The sequence below is a fragment of the Adiantum capillus-veneris genome, chromosome 15, assembly GCF_014529385.1.
Source record: "Adiantum capillus-veneris isolate H3 chromosome 15, ASM1452938v2, whole genome shotgun sequence".
Lineage (NCBI taxonomy): Eukaryota > Viridiplantae > Streptophyta > Polypodiopsida > Polypodiales > Pteridaceae > Adiantum > Adiantum capillus-veneris.
In genome coordinates, this window is record NC_140945.1 from 144,600,309 (window position 1) to 144,618,482 (window position 18,174).

The window sequence follows — 18,174 nt, forward strand, 5'->3', positions numbered from 1 at the left end:
GTGTATAAGAACCTGCAGATGGCACCGATATGCACTGCCATGTGTAGTACCAAAGTCGACCTTGCCACCATCTTGCGGACTCTTATATGTACCACACTTGTGATGAGTACATACGATAGTTACCCTCCACAATTGTGGACACAAATTTTTATGCAACAACTTGCACGTGCATACTGAGCTCTTGCACCTTGCCATTAACTTTGACCACACTATGCTTGGTACCAATTGTTGCATAATGTGGGTGGCTGCCCGCCCTGTATCTGTAGTCTCCCCTTGGCTAAGCAAAATATTAGGTATACCTTCTTTCCCTTCCCTGGTGCCAAGTTTTCATGCTTTTCAATACGATCACAATGCTAAAATCTTCAATGCTTCTTTTCTTGACAGAAACATTGCTACATATGCCGGTGAAGAAGAGCAATTCAGACACAACAATGCAAAGTCCAATGAAGAATGAGACCTTAGAGCCACCAACAAACCAACAACACAACAAAAATGAGCGCATTGTGATATTGCATCACATGCACAAAAAACAATCGGTGCTACATCGAAGTCCCACATAGTCCACGTCGTTACACAGCTTGATCACAAGTCAAGCAACCCCACTCGACAAAGATAGAGATTAACCTTTTGACAAGCATTTGGTAGTGACAATTGTAGCTATTTATGTAAACCACATACATCAATGATGAAACACATTTTGTATATTAAACTATATGACCACCCCTATATATACCACTTGTTAGTTGCCACAATTGACTTGGTAGGATAAGTAATAAATTTAAGCAGTGAATCCCATTATCCATATTTACATTTCCACTTGGAAGCTACGTGTGAATAGTTTCTTGTTTCTTCATTGTAATATTAGCACTAGTCTTATAAAAAAATAGCCACTTTTGTGGCTTGAAGATGTAAAAAAATAATTCAATAGCTATTTAGATGTCTAAACAAGAAACTCTCTCAAGAAAATACGTCCAACACATAGTATGAGTTGATAAAAAAACATTGAAAAAATGAATGAAGGATTGAAGTTGTCCTTGCATGGCCTCTCTAAAACTAAATTGACTCAATGGTAGACCAATTGTTTTTTGAACAAAGTCAAACTTCTTTGAAAAATCCCTCAACAGATATTTAATAAGTCTATACTAACAACATTTACTATTCGCCCAAGTTAAGTAGTAAATTGAAATTTTATGCAAAAAAAGCTTTTAAAAAAAATAATTTTCTTTTTAGCATTTTTAACTCAAATATGACTATGAGAGTCTTAGACACATCCTAACAAGATGCTCAAGAAGTTTCATGAAATTTTTATGTCATATGCAAAAGTTATGCTTAAAATATTAAGTTCTAGACATAGGCCACTTTCTAAATTAGTAGTTTGTTTCCGAAGTACTCCTCAACTCTCGTTAGAAACTCTCCCATTTTCCTCCTCCTCATTGAGTCCTCACGAGGCGCTGCCAGTACACTTCTAGATGCATGCCGTTGTCGAGTTGAGGAGAGGAGGCTCAGAGAGCCTTCTTAGTGGTGCCTGAAGTGCCCAATATTAGCGGCGCGTTCACGTGCGTTACCTACAGTTTGGCTGCATATGTGTCGACCATGGATATTTGAGGTAGGATATGATGAGACTGCTCGTGGGTGGTCAAGTGGAATTTTTGATTGTCGTCACTCTTAGCGTTTGTGTTTTTTACATCGGCTAGTCTGCTGTTGATCTCTTGGGCTGTCAATTGAAACTGCTGATTGTGGTTACAGAGCCTTTGTGATCTTGTTATCGATTTTATGTCTGATTTATGTCATTAACATCGCAAGTCTGGTGTTGGATGTACCCTCACAGCACACCCTCACATGTATCTTTGTTGATATGCAAAATCAGCCTCGATTTCAGTCTGGTGTTGAATGTGCGCTCACGACACACCCTCACGTGTTGATATGCAAAATCAGCTGTGATTTCCAAGTAGATAATAGCTGAGTACATCTATAGTAAAGGGCATGAGAAGTAGCCACATCTCCAGCCCGAGGCTTCTAGCCTTGAGCTCTTATTTGCTACAACTTCGCACTCTCCTTCTTGTAACATGGAATTCCTACCCTGCATAGTTGATATGTTTTGCGAGTTCTGTTAAACTTCTTGTGTCTGCCCATCTTCCAAACTTTGATGAAATTCCAACCCTGCACCATTGATGTGTTCTGTAGTTTTCTGTTGAACTCACTGGGCTGGCTCATGATTATACACAAATTCTGTGTTGTTCATTTTTGCATGTTGTCGTTATTGGAGTCTCTCACACACCAGAGGCAAGGTGTTCATAAATTACTGACTGAACAACATAGAGATTGGAGAATGTCAAAGACTTTGCAACGCGTTGAGTGTGAGTTGCTTTTTTGGATGCTTTTAAAGTATGTGTAATGTGCCTATAAAGTAAAGTCCAGGTGTCACAAAGTGATGACATGGCATGGTCAACTCCCTAGCAAAAGAGGTAGAAGAAGTTTAACCAACTTATGGCACCTATCTGGGTGGGCCAAATTAAAGAGGACAAAATTAATAAGTTCTACCAACTTATGGTACCACTTATGAGGGCCCAAAATTATGAAACATAAAAGCTAAGGAAGGACCAAAATTGCGTAGAAGCAGCTGGTGTGGCAGGATGTATGGACAGCTTGAAAACTGTGCCATGAATTGTGTTGCTGATGTGGCATTGTACTGACGTCTCTGTTTTACAAGATAGCCCAGAGGGGCCCCATAGTTACAGGGAATGGCCATTTTCAGGTCCTCGTTCCTATCCCAATTTTCCGTTCCGGATCCCCGTTCCGTGTTTCAAATGTGAGTATCCAAAACAGGGAATGACATTTCATGCATGTTGCTGTTTCCCGTTCCGATTTCCCGTTCTGGGTAACTATGCAGAGCGCACATGCTTTTGGGACTTGAAGCTCTTGGGGACCATAGCTTTTAATGTAATTGCTTTTCACAGGCTAAGGGCCTTCAAAAGGGTGCCAAGGCCTCTACCGGATAATTAGCTTGGGAGCACTGTGGAGAGAGAGGACCCTTGGACCTTGTACTTGTGTAAGCGTAATAATAAAGAAATACCAAGAAGGGGCACCAGTCTTTGGGGCTAGTATCTCTGGGCGAGGAACTCCGCCGTGTTGTGCCGTGTCGTCTCTTTTGCTTAATTTTGTTCAGTTATTTGAGTTTCTCTCACATGTGTCGCATTAGGTCTTTGGGGCTAGTATCTCTGGGCGTGGAACTCCGCCATGCCGTGTCGTCTCTTTTGCTCAGTTTTGTTCAGTTATTTCAGTTTCTCTCGCATGTGTTGCATTAGATCTTTGGCTTGGAGTGTCCAAGTCTATTACTCCAGGACTCAGTGACTCCAAATATGTCAGCTGCAGCGGAAGTGTTTAAGGATTTAGCGTGGATCTAGTACTCCGCACAAACACAAGGTTATTTTACTTCATTGAAGACAATGAAAGAGAGATGCAGAGAGAGAGAGAGGGAAAGAGAGACGACACCTCATGTTTGGTCCCAACCACCCTCAAGGGTCCCTTGTGTTGCCAAGCAAGTCCTTGCTTTATTACTTGTGCAAAATACTGATATAATGATGCTAAATGTTAAGATGCTAATGGGTATTTGATGCGATTGATGCTTGGTACTGCTGAAGTGCTAAGGATATTGTGGGTACTTGGTGCTTGGTACTGGGGGATACTTTGGTACTACCGGTACTTGGGTGTTGAGAACATGGAGGTTCTAATGATCCCTACGTTGAGCCAGACAGGAGCCAAGCCAACACGCAAGGGGTACTAGATATTGGGGTACTGCGTCGACGACGATCGACGAGGACGAGGTGTACTTGTATTGCGGTGCTGTTGAGGTGCTAATGGGTACAGCGGGTACTTGGTACAACGACGATGACTACGACTACGACAATGACGACAATGTCGACGGCGAGGCTAATGGGCTGAAATCTGAAAACGCTAGTGATGCTTGAGGGTTGAAAACTGAATCGTTGGTCTTAGGCTGAAATCTGAACTTGCTATGACGACGACGACGACGACGACAATGGCGATGACGGTGCTTGGTAGAGGTGCTTGTGCGGCGAGGCTATGGCTGAATGCAAAGGCGCCAACAGGCTGAATGCAAAAATGTTGGGAATCTGATGACGACGAGGCTGAGATCAATGGTGAGGGTAGGGCTAAATGTTGATGCAAAAACGCTGAGACTACTTTACTTCACTTGAAATGAGAACTGAATTGAAGACAATGAAAGAGAGAGACGCAGAGAGAGAGGAAAAGAGAGAACACCGCATGTTGGGTCCCAACCATCCTCAAGGGCCCCCTTGCTTTGTTGTCGGAGCAAGTACTTGCTTTATTACTTGTACAAAATGTTGATACAATGATGCTAAATGTTGAGATGCTGAGATGGTAATGGGTACTTAATGCGATTGACGTTGGGTATTGCTGAAGTGCTGAAGGGTAGTGCGGGTACTTGGTGCTTGGTACTGCGGGATACTTTGGTATTACTGGTACTTGGGTGCTACGGTCACGTAGGTCCTGGTGATCCCTACACTGAGCTAGGCAGGAGCCAAGCCAACATGCAAGGGGTACTCATGGTTATCATTATCATCCAAATCATCATGCTCATCATTGTCATGCAATTCTTCATGCAAATCATTGTCATTCAAATCATCATGCTCATCATTATCATTCAATTCATCATGCTTCTCATAATCAAGCAAATCCTGTGTGTCATGCTTGGGAGAAGAAGAGACTGAGAGAGTCTCCTTTCCCCAAATCTCTTGCATCTGTGTGTGAACTTGAGAAAAGAGTTGCCATAACTATTTGTTGTGTCGGTCGCTCTGTTCTTGTCTTCCTTTGGCTTCCTTTCTTACTGCTTCTCTTTTTGCTCTTCTTTCTACGTGTCTGCGTTCCATTTCTGCCATTCTTTCTGCATATCTTGCTCCGCGTTCTAACTTTCTTTTCATAAACATCTGGTCCAACTCCTCCATAGGAGTTAGTGCAATTGACGTAGATGGGGAAGGGGGAGGGTCGGAAAAACCTCCTGGTGGGGAAAATTCTTCTTCACCTCTCTCATGCTCATCACCTCCAAGCAAAGTATCCATTCCGCTTCGAGTGATAACCATCCAGTGAAGTCGTGGCTTCTTGTGGTCTTGGGTTCTTAAGCTCACGAGGAACTTGGGTTCTTGAGGGTCTTGGGTTCTTGGGGGTCTTGAGGTTTTCTTTCGCTTGCAAACCGAGTTAGAGAAGGATCTTCTCTTCACCCGAGTTCTACTCCTTTTCGCGGGCGCACCCCTTGGCGGCCTTGCGCTCACACCAAGGTTGCTTTTTCCCACCTCACGTCGATTGGCCGGCTGCTAAGTGCACGGTCCGCTCTCAATGAGTGGAAAGAGGCACAAGGGGAGGCTGGACAAGCCCTTCTTTCTTGGGATTCTTGTCACTCTTCAAAAACACGATTAGAAATCGATACGCCCAAGCGAACTTGGGTTCGTGCGACCGCAACAAGCAAACAAAATTCTTGTGATTCTTGTGGTTCTTTCCTTGAGTGATACAGAACACTGCCAAAGCTCTGATACCAATGTAAGGTGCAGCGGAATGAATGTTTGTGCTTTGCTCAAGATGAGTGCTCCGAACTGTGCTCAAGGTTCCTTTTGTTCTTATGGAAGGTAGAGCCTTCCGTTCTTAATGAGAGAATGCTATGATCACCAACAAAGTGAATGGGCACTGTGCGTGAAGGTGTATGAGACTGAGAGATAGAGAGAGAAGAGAGATACGACACCAGAGACGTTGTAAAACCCTCCTCCGAAGGCCCCACTCTCGTCGGCGAGAGTGGTCTACTTATGATTGCACAATTTGGTACAAACTGAATGCATGTGAATGATGCAAGTCTGCTATGTCGATGATGACGACGGGGACGACGACACCGACCTAAGGGCTGAAATCTGCAATCTTTTATCTGCTTCCAAAAACGCTATGGGCTGAAATCTGCGAACGCTGATTTTGGGGGTTGTTTCTGTAGGTCTTTGTCGCTGAAATCTGCAGGTTCAGGGCTGAAAATTGAGGTTCTTAAGGCTGAAAACTGATGGTCTTTCCGGGCTGAATCTGCTACTCCTTAGGGCTGAATATGCAGGTGCTTCATTGTTGAAAACGTTGCATTGCTGTGGCCGAAAACCGTCAAAAACGCTAGGTATGTTGAGCTTCTTCAAAAACTCTAGTGGATGGGGTCTGTGGCGATGATCTTTTGATGGAGAAACGCCAGGCTGATGTAGGTGATGGCGATGTTCTTCTGCTGAAAACGCTAGGGATGAAGCTAGCAAAACGCTAGATGTTGATGTCTTTGCTTGGAGGGGATCGACCAAGTTCTTGCTTGAGAAGTTGCCTGCTGAGCTTGGCTCCTATTGCCCCTTCTGCCATTTAGTGCTAGTCTAGGTTTGCTTATATACAAACTTACTCAATTTGCCCTACCTACTTTCCAACAAAAGTCACTTAAAAATAATAAGTGAAACAAGTAAAAAATAGGTAAAATAGGCTAAATGCACTGGAAAATTCCCCTGAAGGATTTTAATGGATTCTGATGGAAATGCTTATGATCATGCTGTGTGCAACCAGAGGATATGCATCTACACTAAGTGTCTAGGCATACACGGTCTGCGAACAGACTCACAAAAGTGCCATATCACTTCTAATCTAGACTGACTGGACTGAACTGAACCCTGATCACGCTGTAGCTTGTCCACAGACACATAGGGTTGGATGTGTCATGTGACAAGAATGGGCCGGCGAAGAGTCCTTCCAAGGATTCTAGACATTGTTGGCGATCTCCCTCGACGCTATACAATTGGGTACGATTACCTCACTTTAGAAAGGAGGGGATGTCACGTGCACATCTAACCCTATGTGCATGTGGACAAGCTACTTCAGGTCTAGGGTTCAGGTTAGCTTAGAAAGTGTTCTGACACCTTTGTGAGTTTGTTCGCAGGCCGTGGATGTCCAGGCACTTAAAGTAGTTGCATATCCTTTGGTTGCACACAACATGATCATGAGAAGTACAGTCAGTTGTCGCGTGACACATCCAACCCTATGTGTCCGTGGACAAGCTACACCATAGCAGGGTTCTCGTCAGTCCAGTTAGTTTAGATTAGAAGTGATTTGGCACTTTTGTGAGTCTATTCGTAGACCGTGCATGCCCAGTTACTTAGTGTAGATGCATATCCTCTGGTTGCACACCGCATAAGCATAAGCATTTCCATCAGATTCCATCAGATTCCATCAGAGTCAGTTTGGGGATTTTTCAAGTGACTTTATCCTATTTTTCCTTATTTTTAACATTTTCCACTTATTTATTAAGTGACTTTTGTTGGGAACTAAGTAGGGCAAATTGGGTAAGTTAATATATAAGCAAACCCAAGTTAGCATAATAGAGAAGATGAGCAAGGAGCACAGCAGGCCCCCAAGCAGCAGGTGCTTCCCCTCTCTCAACAAGACCCTCTCCAAGCCTCCCTTGGTGAGACCCATTCCCTTCAGCCCATCAGCGTTTTGGATCGCCATCAAGTCTCTCTCCCCCTTGGCGTTTTCCCCACTTGCAACCATCGCCAAAAAGGGCAGCATCGTTGGCGTTTTACACACCTGCAGCAGCCTCAACCTCCAGCGTTTTTGGTCACCAGCAAAGCAGCATATCCAACGTTTTTGTACTTCAGTTTTCAGCCTTGAAGAGAAGATCCTTCTCCAACGCGATTTGCAAGCAAAAGAAAACCTCAAGAACCTCAAGACCCTCAAGAACCAAGTTCCTCATGAACTTAAGAACCAAAGATCCTAGTGCATGGTCGTCACCCGAGGTGGCATGGATACTTCGCATTCAGGTGATGAGCATGAGAGAGGCGACGAAGGATTCTCCCCACTAGGAGATTTTTCCAACCTTCCCCCTTCGCCATCTACGCAACGAGTTGTCCTAACTCCTACGGAGATGATGGTCAAGTCGATGTTGGACATGATGGCACAGCAATAAGAAACGAATCGAGTTGCATTGGCACAACTCGCAAGCAAAGCAGAACAACAAGAAGCTAGGGACCGTGAGCGCGACGACAGAATTGCAAGAATTGCCGCAGAACAAGCAGCAAAGGACTGTGAACAAGAAGCCAAGGACCGCGAGCGCGACGAAAGAAACGCCAGACTTGCGGCACAACAGGAAGACAAGCGCCTTGCTTTAGAACGCGAACGCGACACAAGAACAGAAAGAAAAGAACTAAGAAAGGAGGAAGCGGCAGTACGAAGCGCAGCCTTGGAGGCCGAGCGTAAAGCTCAAAGGGAGCTACGCACTCAAGAATTTATTTCCCAAGTGCTAGCCTCGAAGACCGAACCACCCAAAGATCGTGGGAGTTCCTCAAGTGGTGCAAGCCACGATGCGGATTCCAACAACCCAGTCACCGAAAAGTTGACCTTCAGTAAGTATGATGGTAAGATGGATGCTACGGTTATTCATTCGCATCAATTTAATGGATGCTACGGTTATTCATTCGCATCAATTTAATGCTTATTTTGCGACAACTAAGAAAACAGGAAATAGCAAAGTTTTGACGGCAGCTATGTACCTTGCCGGTGATGCCATTAATTGGTACCACGCATGGCAAGAGGCACAGCTAGCCGCGCACCTAGAGGAAGCCGACGAATTCACGTCTCTCTCTTTTAGTTGGGCTGATTTCCAAGACAAACTCAAGGCGCTGTTTATGCCACCTCAGTACCTTGCACGATTGAAGGACGATTGGCGCGCTCTCAAGCAAAATGGTATGCCGGTTATGTCTTTCTCTAATCGTATTTTGCAGCTCGGCACTGTTGCTAAATTGGCTTTATCTTACAGAAAAATAATTCTAAATGAATTATTGGAATTTTAAGTGAGAGGACTTTTCTCACTGGAGACATCCGAGTACAGAGTATTCCTAGTGCGTCATTCAAAGTAATGACGGGAGCACTGAGAACGGGAATATATGTAAGGCCACCAGGAACGGGTACTTCTGATGCGTCACATCGGATGGGTGACAGGGAGCATCGGAAAGAAGTATCCGACCATCCGGAAACGGACATCTCTGATGCGTCATAGGATGGGTGACATAGAGCATCGTGAAGGAGATTGTACCGTAAGTTCGGTAGGAAAGGACTAGATGATGGGTATTCCTGATGCGTCACAAGGTGGGTGACGGGTGCATCGGAAAGGGAATATCCATAGTCGGGAGGAAATTCCGAACTGTGTTAGAATTGTGCACAAGGAAAAACAAGCACTTGAATGAAGATGGGTTCAGAGGAAACTTTGAGGAAAAAACAGATGCTTTTTGAGAAAGCGGATTGCTTTTCCAGAAAGCAGATGCTTTCCCAGAAAGCAGATGCTTTCCCAGAAAGCAGATGCTTTCCCGCGAGGAAGTTTATGTTTCCATTGCAATTGTGCGTGTGATTGCATCCAGGGACGCCTGGGAAGTGCTGTGAAAGCATTGTTTTTAACTTATAAGGTTTTATTGAGTTTTTGGGCAGGTTCAGACTATTTTTAAAATATGCCGGTCGCCCATTTAATAAGTGGGCAGCCATCTGATAAATAAGGCAAGAGATCAGCCAGCATTTTCTCTCTCTTTTTTTGGCAAAACGGTGAAAAAAAAAATGAAAAAAAAAATTTTGAAAAAAAAAAAAAAAAAAAAACGGCTGCGATCTCCATGCGAGCAGCTTTTCGTGCTTGTGGCTAAGAGCTATAAAAGTATCACATGTCCTCACTCAGAGGAAGACCAATCTTTGCAAGGATGAGATGTTGCTGCAGATTTCAGTCGTAAAGAAGACGTTGCCGGTGATGCCCATGGCTGCCCCAAGTGTACCAGATGTCGTCAAGACCCAGTGTGCGAGTTCCCTCGCGAAGAAGTGCCTACGAAGCATGTTTTCATCGCGACAAGTTGCTGTTTTTCTCTGTTTTCAGCCCATAAACGTCGTAGACGGGGCTGATTTATGAGAAGGAACCCGAGAACACACCTCTTTTGTGTGTAGGATTGGAAGAGAATTTTTCTATACAGAGATCTCTTCCGGGGAATTGCTTTTTCTAGAACCGAGTTGCATCGCGACAAGTTGCTGTTTTTCTCTGTTTTTAGCCCATAAACGTCGTAGACGGGGCTGATTTATGAGAAGGAACCCGAGAACACACCTCTTTTGTGTGTAGGATTGGAAGAGAGGATTTTTCTATACAGAGATCTCTTCCGGGGAATTGCTTTTTCGAGAACCGAGTTGCGTTTCGAGCGTCGAGATTTTGAAGGTAACATTTTCATGTTATGATCTACGAGTATTTGTTTACAGGCGTACTTCCTCTTAGTGAGGGAGTAGGAGCAGAGGAAGGCACGAGCCTCTGCAGGAGAAAAGCGCTCTGAGGAACTAGAGCCAGATCAGCCCAAGGGTTTCGTACCCGAATTTGGGAAGCAGGCCCACGGATCGAAGAGAGGTAGACTCTCGAGATGTGATCCGGAAGTTGAAATTCCCAAGGGAAGGACTTCGCTTCCGGGAAAGCAGAGTTGTTCTGCGGGAAGAGGTGTAACAAACTGCTGACGTGTCAAAGCCTAAAGAATGGAGCCAACTTACAGATGAGAGCAGAAACCCTAACCCTAATTTCTGCCAAAAACCCTTACGCTAAAACTTGCAAACCCTAATTCTAGAAACCTTAAGAAGAACAAGCAACAGAAGAAGAAGTCCTACCAACTTATGGGGATCCTGTCCGATGGGGTCCCAAGTGGCATAAAGGCATTAAAAATAAAGCAGAACACACTCAAAAGACTTTGCACATCAAAATATGATGATGTGGCACCTGTACGGACGTCCCGGAATTCGCGGCGGATTTTTAGGGAAATCCCGAAATTTTAGGAAAGTGAATTTTTGGGGTCAGCTTTTCATATTTGATGCTTTTAGGCTTTGGGCCTTCAAATATGAGCCTTGGGGGCCCTCTCTAGCACTCTTCAGCACGCAGATTGCAGAGGAGGTGCTCCCCGGCTGTTGTACTTTGCGAATCAGCAGTAATATAAAGAAATACCGAAAGGGGCGCCAAGGTTTGGGGCCAATACTCTTTGGGGTGGAATTTCGCCACTCCGTGTCGCGTGTCGTCTCTCTCTCTCTCTCTCTCCCTCTCTCAGTTCAGTTGTTATTGAACAGTTGTTATTGAAGTACTAAAAGTCTGTTCAGTCTGTTCTTTTCTATTGGCACGTGGTGCCTGCCTTGTGACAAGAGGACTCTGGAAACAGAGTTGGAAAAGAGAGTTGCAGGGATGTCATGCCCTGAGTCTAGAAGGTGAGATCCAGAGGCGAGAACCTTGGTTCTCAAGGATTTGGAATAAGGAACGAAAGTTCCTTGGAATACGGTTTTGCCCTAAGAATCGGAAGCCGAGGCTTCCAAGAAGCATCAAGTCTTATTCTCGAACAAACGTGGTAATAGGTTCGGTTCAAGTGCTTGTATAGACTTCTCCTCAGTAATAAAGATACTATTACGGGGGGGGACCAGCCCATCTTTTGGTCCCCAGTATTGTGTCGATCTTCTCACTCTCTATCTCTCTCTCTCTATCTATTTCTCTCTATATCCTTTGGCTTCAGTACTAAGTGATAAAGTCTATTTATTCGAATGTATTTTATATTGTTATGCGCTCCCGCTCCCGTTTGTGACAGTGGTATCAGAGCATGGTCTCCTCTCTTTCTCTGTAAAGAGGACGACTCTGGGAAGATACGGGAAGAAGCCATGACAAGCCAAGAGAGAAGTAAGCAGGCGGAAACCTAAGTCTTGCAGGAAAAGATCGCAGAGTTGGAAATTTTTTTTCTCTCCGCAAGAAGGCGACACAAGATTTGGGATTCTCTGAGAAGGCGACAAGAGCATGATGCTCAAGAACCTAGAGAATCCAAGTCGAGTGTCGTCTCTCTCTCTCTCCCTCTCTCAGTTCAGTTGTTATTGAAGTACTAAAAGTCTGTTCAGTCTGTTCTTTTCTATTGGCACGTGGTGCCTGCCTTGTGACAGTGGTATCAGAGCATCAGGCGTGTGCTTTTCTGAAAGCATACCGATCCTACAAAAGAGCAGACAGAGCTATTGGAATTGAATTATATTTGAGGTATCAGCCACTCCCACCCTTACTTCATCGCGCATCGGGCGCGCTCCAGTCTTCACCGCTCATGTCTTACATGGCATAAGCCATGCAAGAGAAGGATCCAGATTTGTTTCAAGTCACTGTTTTTCTCAGAAGCAGTGCCATGCAGATGTTGATGTCTATAGCTACCAAGCAGCATACTCCAAGTACTTGGCAAGCTTTCAAGAAAATTTTTGCCCGAAGTTATATGGTTTCTGACATCTTCCTTCGGAGTGCAACTTCTGGCAGAGTGGGGTATCCTGAAATGCTTGCCATGGAAACCCTAGCAGATCATAACTTGAAATTTCTCGACATCTCTCAGTAGATGTCTCTTCACAAGCAGATGACCTTGGAGATTCGGTGCGATTGCTATCTTGGGACTACCATCGCCGCCAAAGAAACACAGTCTGTCCAAGAGCTGATGGACCATGCTGTGCTCGGCTACGGCCTTACGGAATGAACCTAACCCTAATTTTTGGTGCAGGTTCCAGGATGGAAAGTCCGTCGACTTTTCGAGCTCGACTGATGTCGAGATTGCGTTTTTAAGTTTGAAATCTGTTTGAGAACTTGTTTGGTGATCCTGTTTGAAATTTGTTTGAAATGGATGGTATCTGTTTTGAACCTGTCTTGGTGCCGATTTGAATTGTTTGACTCTGGTTTTAATACTGGTTTCAATGATTGGTGATTTTACTCCCGAGTGGAGTAGTGAGAAATTATGTTTGAGAATGCTTGTTCATACTCATGGCTCGGACCCTTGTGTTTATTTGCGGGGGGAGTATTGAATGATTGAAAAGTGTTGTTGTTACTCATGGCCCGGACCCTTGTGGTTATTTACGGGGGGAGTATTGTTGTTGTTACTCATGGCCCGGACCTGGATGGTTATGCGGGAGGAGTATTAAGAAGTCTGAGCATTGGTTACTCTCAGCACCTCCAAACGACGCAGGCTGCGGTCTGGGGGGCATTTGGTTGTAAAAGGCCTCTATATCTCATGGCCCGGACCTTTTTAGGTTATTCGCGGGAGGAGTGATGAGGGAGTCGTTGAACAGCTCATGGCCCGGACCTGGATGGTTATTTGCGGGGGGAGTGCTCATCGGTGGCTTTATGTTTCTATGTCTTGTAACATGCATATGTGAGCATTTGTGTTGCATTGTGATGTGCCAACCACTGAATATTCCTAATTGGATGAGATTGCCTGGGTATGTAATTTTAGTGCATCAAGACACCCGAGGAAGATCAGTACGGTCTGGGTGTGATGGCTAATTTTACTACGCCGGAATATCAAGAGTTCCGATTTGGACGAAAGGAGAAGCTAACTCCTTGATCAAAACAACTGATAGGAGCAGCTAACTCCTTGATCAAAAGAGCAGAAAGGAGAAGCTAACTCCTTATTAAAAGAGCAAATTGATTGTCCCTCGGAATGTCCCTCGGAATGACCCTCGGAAATTTTTTGAGCTAACTTGAGTTGTCTTGCAGGTATGGTGTAATCGCGGACGATTACTCTTTCAAGAAGGGGAGATGTAACAAACTGCTGACGTGTCAAAGCCTAAAGAATGGAGCCAACTTACAGATGAGAGCAAAAACCCTAACCCTAATTTTTGCCAAAAACCCTAACGCTAAAACCTGCAAACCCTAATTTTAGAAACCCTAAGAAGAACAAGCAACAGAAGAAGAAGTCCTACCAACTTATGGGGATCCCGTCCGATGGGGTCCCAAGTGGCATAAAGGCATTAAAAATAAAGCAGAACACACTCAAAAGACTTTGCACATCAAAATATGATGATGTGGCACCTGTACGGACATCCCGGAATTCGCGGCGAATTTTTAGGGAAATCCCGAAATTTTAGGAAAGTGAATTTTTGGGGTCAGCTTTTCATATTTGATGCTTTTAGGCTTTGGGCCTTTAAATATGAGCCTTGGGGGCCCTCTCTGGCACTCTTCAGCACGCAGATTGCAGAGGAGGTGCTCCCCGGCTGTTGTACTTTGCGAATCAGCAGTAATATAAAGAAATACCGAAAGGGGCGCCAAGGTTTGGGGCCAATACTCTTTGGGGTGGAATTTCGCCACTCCGTGTCGCGTGTCGTCTCTCTCTCTCTCTCTCTCTCTCTCTCTCTCTCTCCCTCTCTCAGTTCAGTTGTTATTGAACAGTTGTTATTGAAGTACTAAAAGTCTGTTCAGTCTGTTCTTTTCTATTGGCACGTGGTGACTGCCTTGTGACAAGAGGACTCTGGAAACGGAGTTGGAAAAGAGAGTTGCAGGGATGTCATGCCCTGAGTCTAGAAGGTGAGATCCAGAGGCGAGAACCTTGGTTCTCAAGGATTTGGAATAAGGAACGGAAGTTCCTTGGAATAGGGTTTTGCCCTAAGAATCGGAAGCCAAGGCTTCCAAGAAGCATCAAGTCTTATTCTCGAACAAACGTAGTAATAGGTTCGGTTCAAGTGCTTGTATAGACTTCTCCTCAGTAATAAAGATACTATTACGGGGGGGGGACCAGCCCATCTTTTGGTCCCCAGTACTGTGTCGATCTTCTCACTCACTATCTCTCTCTCTATCTATTTCTCTCTATATCCTTTGGCTTCAGTACTAAGTGATAAAGTCTATTTATTCGAATGTATTTTATATTGTTATGCGCTCCCGTTTGTGACAGTGGTATCAGAGCATGGTCTCCTCTCTTTCTCTGTAAAGAGGACGACTCTGGGAAGATACGGGAAGAAGCCATGACAAGCCAAGAGAGAAGTAAGCAGGCGGAAACCTAAGTCCTGTAGGAAAAGATCGCAGAGTTAGAAATTTTTTTTCTCTCTGCAAGAAGGCGACACAAGATTTGGGATTCTCTGAGAAGGCGACAAGAACATGATGCTCAAGAACCTAGAGAATCCAAGGAGCGGAATGCTCGAGATCCTTCAGAATCCAGAAGATATCTGTGAACATCAATCCAGAACAATAGCCAAGAAATCCCGTTATCTCGGGAAGGATATGAAGACGGTCTCTAGACCTAGAAACACTCCAGTCAAGTTTGATACTTTGGACGGAAGGGAAGATTTCCTGAAAGCTACTGCTTTCATTCGACAGTTTGAAGTTGACTTTGCAAACGGCAATTTCTGAGAAGTATCGAAGGTGAGGTATGTGACCAAACACCTCAAGGGGATTGCAAGTACTTGGTGGTATACCAAAGCTCTGCAAGGAACTTACAAAAACAATTTAAGGTTGAATTCTCCGACAAATTTTTTTTCCTCTACGCTTTGAGGAAGGCATTCAAGAAGATTGGGATCGGTTTGCCTAATAGGAACACGAGCGAGTCAAAGCAAGTAGTGGTTCACTCTTGCCAAGGTAGCTCCATTCTTGATTCTCTCTGAGGAAGGAAAGATGAACAAATTTAACGAAGGACTTTTGCCCGAATTTTGTAACGCATCTGCAAGAGAATCTAATCCCCACAGTGGGACGGGAACCATTGAACACAGAAACAATAAATTTTTGTTACCTCTCCTCGAAGGATACATTGCTATCCGGAGAAAGTTTGGAGTAAGGGAATTCAATCTAACTCGTGAGATTTTGAACAAAAGACCCTCGAACTTTAAGTGAGAGGGTAGGTCTTTGATCAAAGTTAAATCTTTGAGGAACTCATAAACTGCGTATTGCTTTTATGCACAAGATATGCATGTGTCTAACCAGGACAATCACTCTCAAGTGTTTATGAGAGTAGAATTGAGTTGAAACATTGCTTTATGCGATGAATTGGTTTGCTCAACCATCCGGAAGGTCAACTATTGATCTCGTATCCGGTAGTTCACCAACAAATTACGTGCTATTGCGGGTAGGACGGCAAAAAGGAAGGAACCATTCCGAGATTTCAACCAAAGAAAAGGGCTTTCAGTAAGCTTGAGGACCTTATGAACCAACACCTCCTACCCGGTAAGGGAAGATATGGTAGTGCTTTTCGCACAAGTGAATGAACACTCTCTTTACGAGGGAATGAACCAATGACGACTACGGCCTGTGCTCGAGAAATCCAAGAATTATTTGATGAGCGAGTTTTGGTCTAAGATCGAGCCAAGGGATCGTCAAGTTGAGCGTCTTCGCTCTAAGGATCTTACGAAGGGAAGGAAATTTCCCAGGTTCACCAAAACTCTAACACAGCTTAAGAATTATGTACACTTTTGAGTACATGGATAACACACGAAGATGCAGACCTATGCCAGGAACTGGACGAGAGTTTGTTATACTCTCTTGAGCGTCTTTTTGTGCGCAAGGATATTCCGACACGAGAATCTCTATTTGAGATGTGTTCGGTAGAAGGAATTTAAGTTTCTCTACGGAGAAGAGGTTTTCTGATGATCGTTGATCATTGAGTATGCTATGTGCTTTTACCATTACAGAAGCAACTTTTGGTTGCGGTATATGTTTCTCCATGAGCAGGTCAAGTAGCATTTACACGCTGCTGGAATAAATTCGAACTATTATGTTCGTAAGAATATAGCTCGCCAACCGTTTCAAAATGGTAAGAATTAGATATGGGAGAACATCCCTGAGAATCAAAGAAGGTTCGCTCTATTGTGAACCGGGTTTGAACGTACGTTCAGAAAATGCTATGGCTAGAATCCTATCTACCTGAGATTTTGCAAATCGTCATTGATGCTCGCAAGGTGAATCATTTTTTTATGATTTTGTAAGGAAGAGACGCTAATGGGCGTCGGGAAATCACTGCTGGTGGTAATAACTCGCAGGAGGAAAAGATTGGAAGGAAGTGCCGCCGTGCACAAAGAATCTTCGGATTGGAACCGTCGGCCTACGTTGAGCGACGGCCCGAAACAAGAACCTTCTTTAAGGTGATCGCAAACTTTGTTTGTGAAAGAAAGACATCGAGCTTAATGCTCTATGACTTGAGCATTCCCTATGTGGGAGGACACAAGAGGTTTAATACCCTCTGGACTAGCGCAAGGACAGATACCTAGATTGATTTCTAAGAGGATTATTCTTCTCGAGGTTGAGAAGGCGAAAGTGAGTTAACAGATTCTCGGATGAGGAAACTTTCGATCTATTGGAAAGACACGAATGATGAGTTCTTACATGGTTCGTAAGTTGAATGAATGGTGAAGGATATCCTCGAGGTACTAGAGGAAGGACATGAACTGGTAAGGTAAGTATTGAATTATTGAATCTTTGTTTAATTTAATTTTTAAGTTCTCTTTTGAGAAAGGACTAGCTCAACTCACCATTGAGCAAGATTTGGAATCTTTCCGGTTTCTCCTCGGCAGTTCAGTTGGACCTCTACAGTTGAGGACAACTGTTTATAAGTGAGAGGGATGTTACTAAATTGGCTTTATCTTACAGAAAAATAATTCTAAATGAATTATTGGATTTATAAGTGAGAGGGTTTTCTCGCTTGGAACACCAAGGAAAAATAATTCTAAATGAATTATTGGAATTTTAAGTGAGAGGACTTTTCTCACCGGAGACATCCGAGTACAGAGTATTCCTAGTGCGTCATTCAAAGTAATGACGGGAGCACTGAGAACGGGAATATATGTAAGGCCACCAGGAACGGGTACTTCTGATGCGTCACATCGGATGGGTGACAGGGAGCATCGGAAAGAAGTATCCGACTATCCGGGAACGGACATGTCTGATACGTCATAGGATGGGTGACATAGAGCATCGTGAAGGAGATTGTACCGTAAGTTCGGTAGGAAAAGACTAGGTGATGGGTATTCCTGATGCGTCACAAGGTGGGTGACGGGTGCATCGGAAAGGGAATATCCATAGTCGGGAGGAAATTCCGAACTGTGTTAGAATTGTGCACAAGGAAAAACAAGCACTTGAATGAAGATGGGTTCAGAGGAAAAAACAGATGCTTTCTGAGAAAGCGCATTGCTTTTCGGGAAAGCAAATGCTTTCCCGCGAGGAAGTTTATGTTTCCATTGCAATTGTGCGTGTGATTGCATCCAGGGACGCCTGGGAAGTGCTGTGAAAGCATTGTTTTTAACTTACAAGGTTTTATTGAGTTTTTGGGCAGGTTCAGACTATTTTTAAAATACGCCGGCCGCCCATTTAATAAGTGGGCAGCCATC

General features: G+C 44.2%; 1 protein-coding gene across 6 annotated transcripts in view; it reads left to right on the forward strand.

Moving 5' to 3' along the window:
• The first annotated feature begins 1,387 nt into the window (after positions 1-1,387).
• Positions 1,388-18,174, forward strand: part of LOC147441616 (uncharacterized) — an 86,908-nt gene continuing 70,121 nt past the window's right edge. For 5 of the 6 annotated variants that reach the window (XM_086483194.1, XM_086483195.1, XM_086483190.1 and 2 more), the window contains exon 1: positions 1,388-1,606. The gene's annotated coding sequence lies outside the window, so the exon portion shown is untranslated. The remainder of the gene's footprint in view (positions 1,607-18,174) is intronic. The other variant, XM_086483193.1, reaches the window with a different exon arrangement.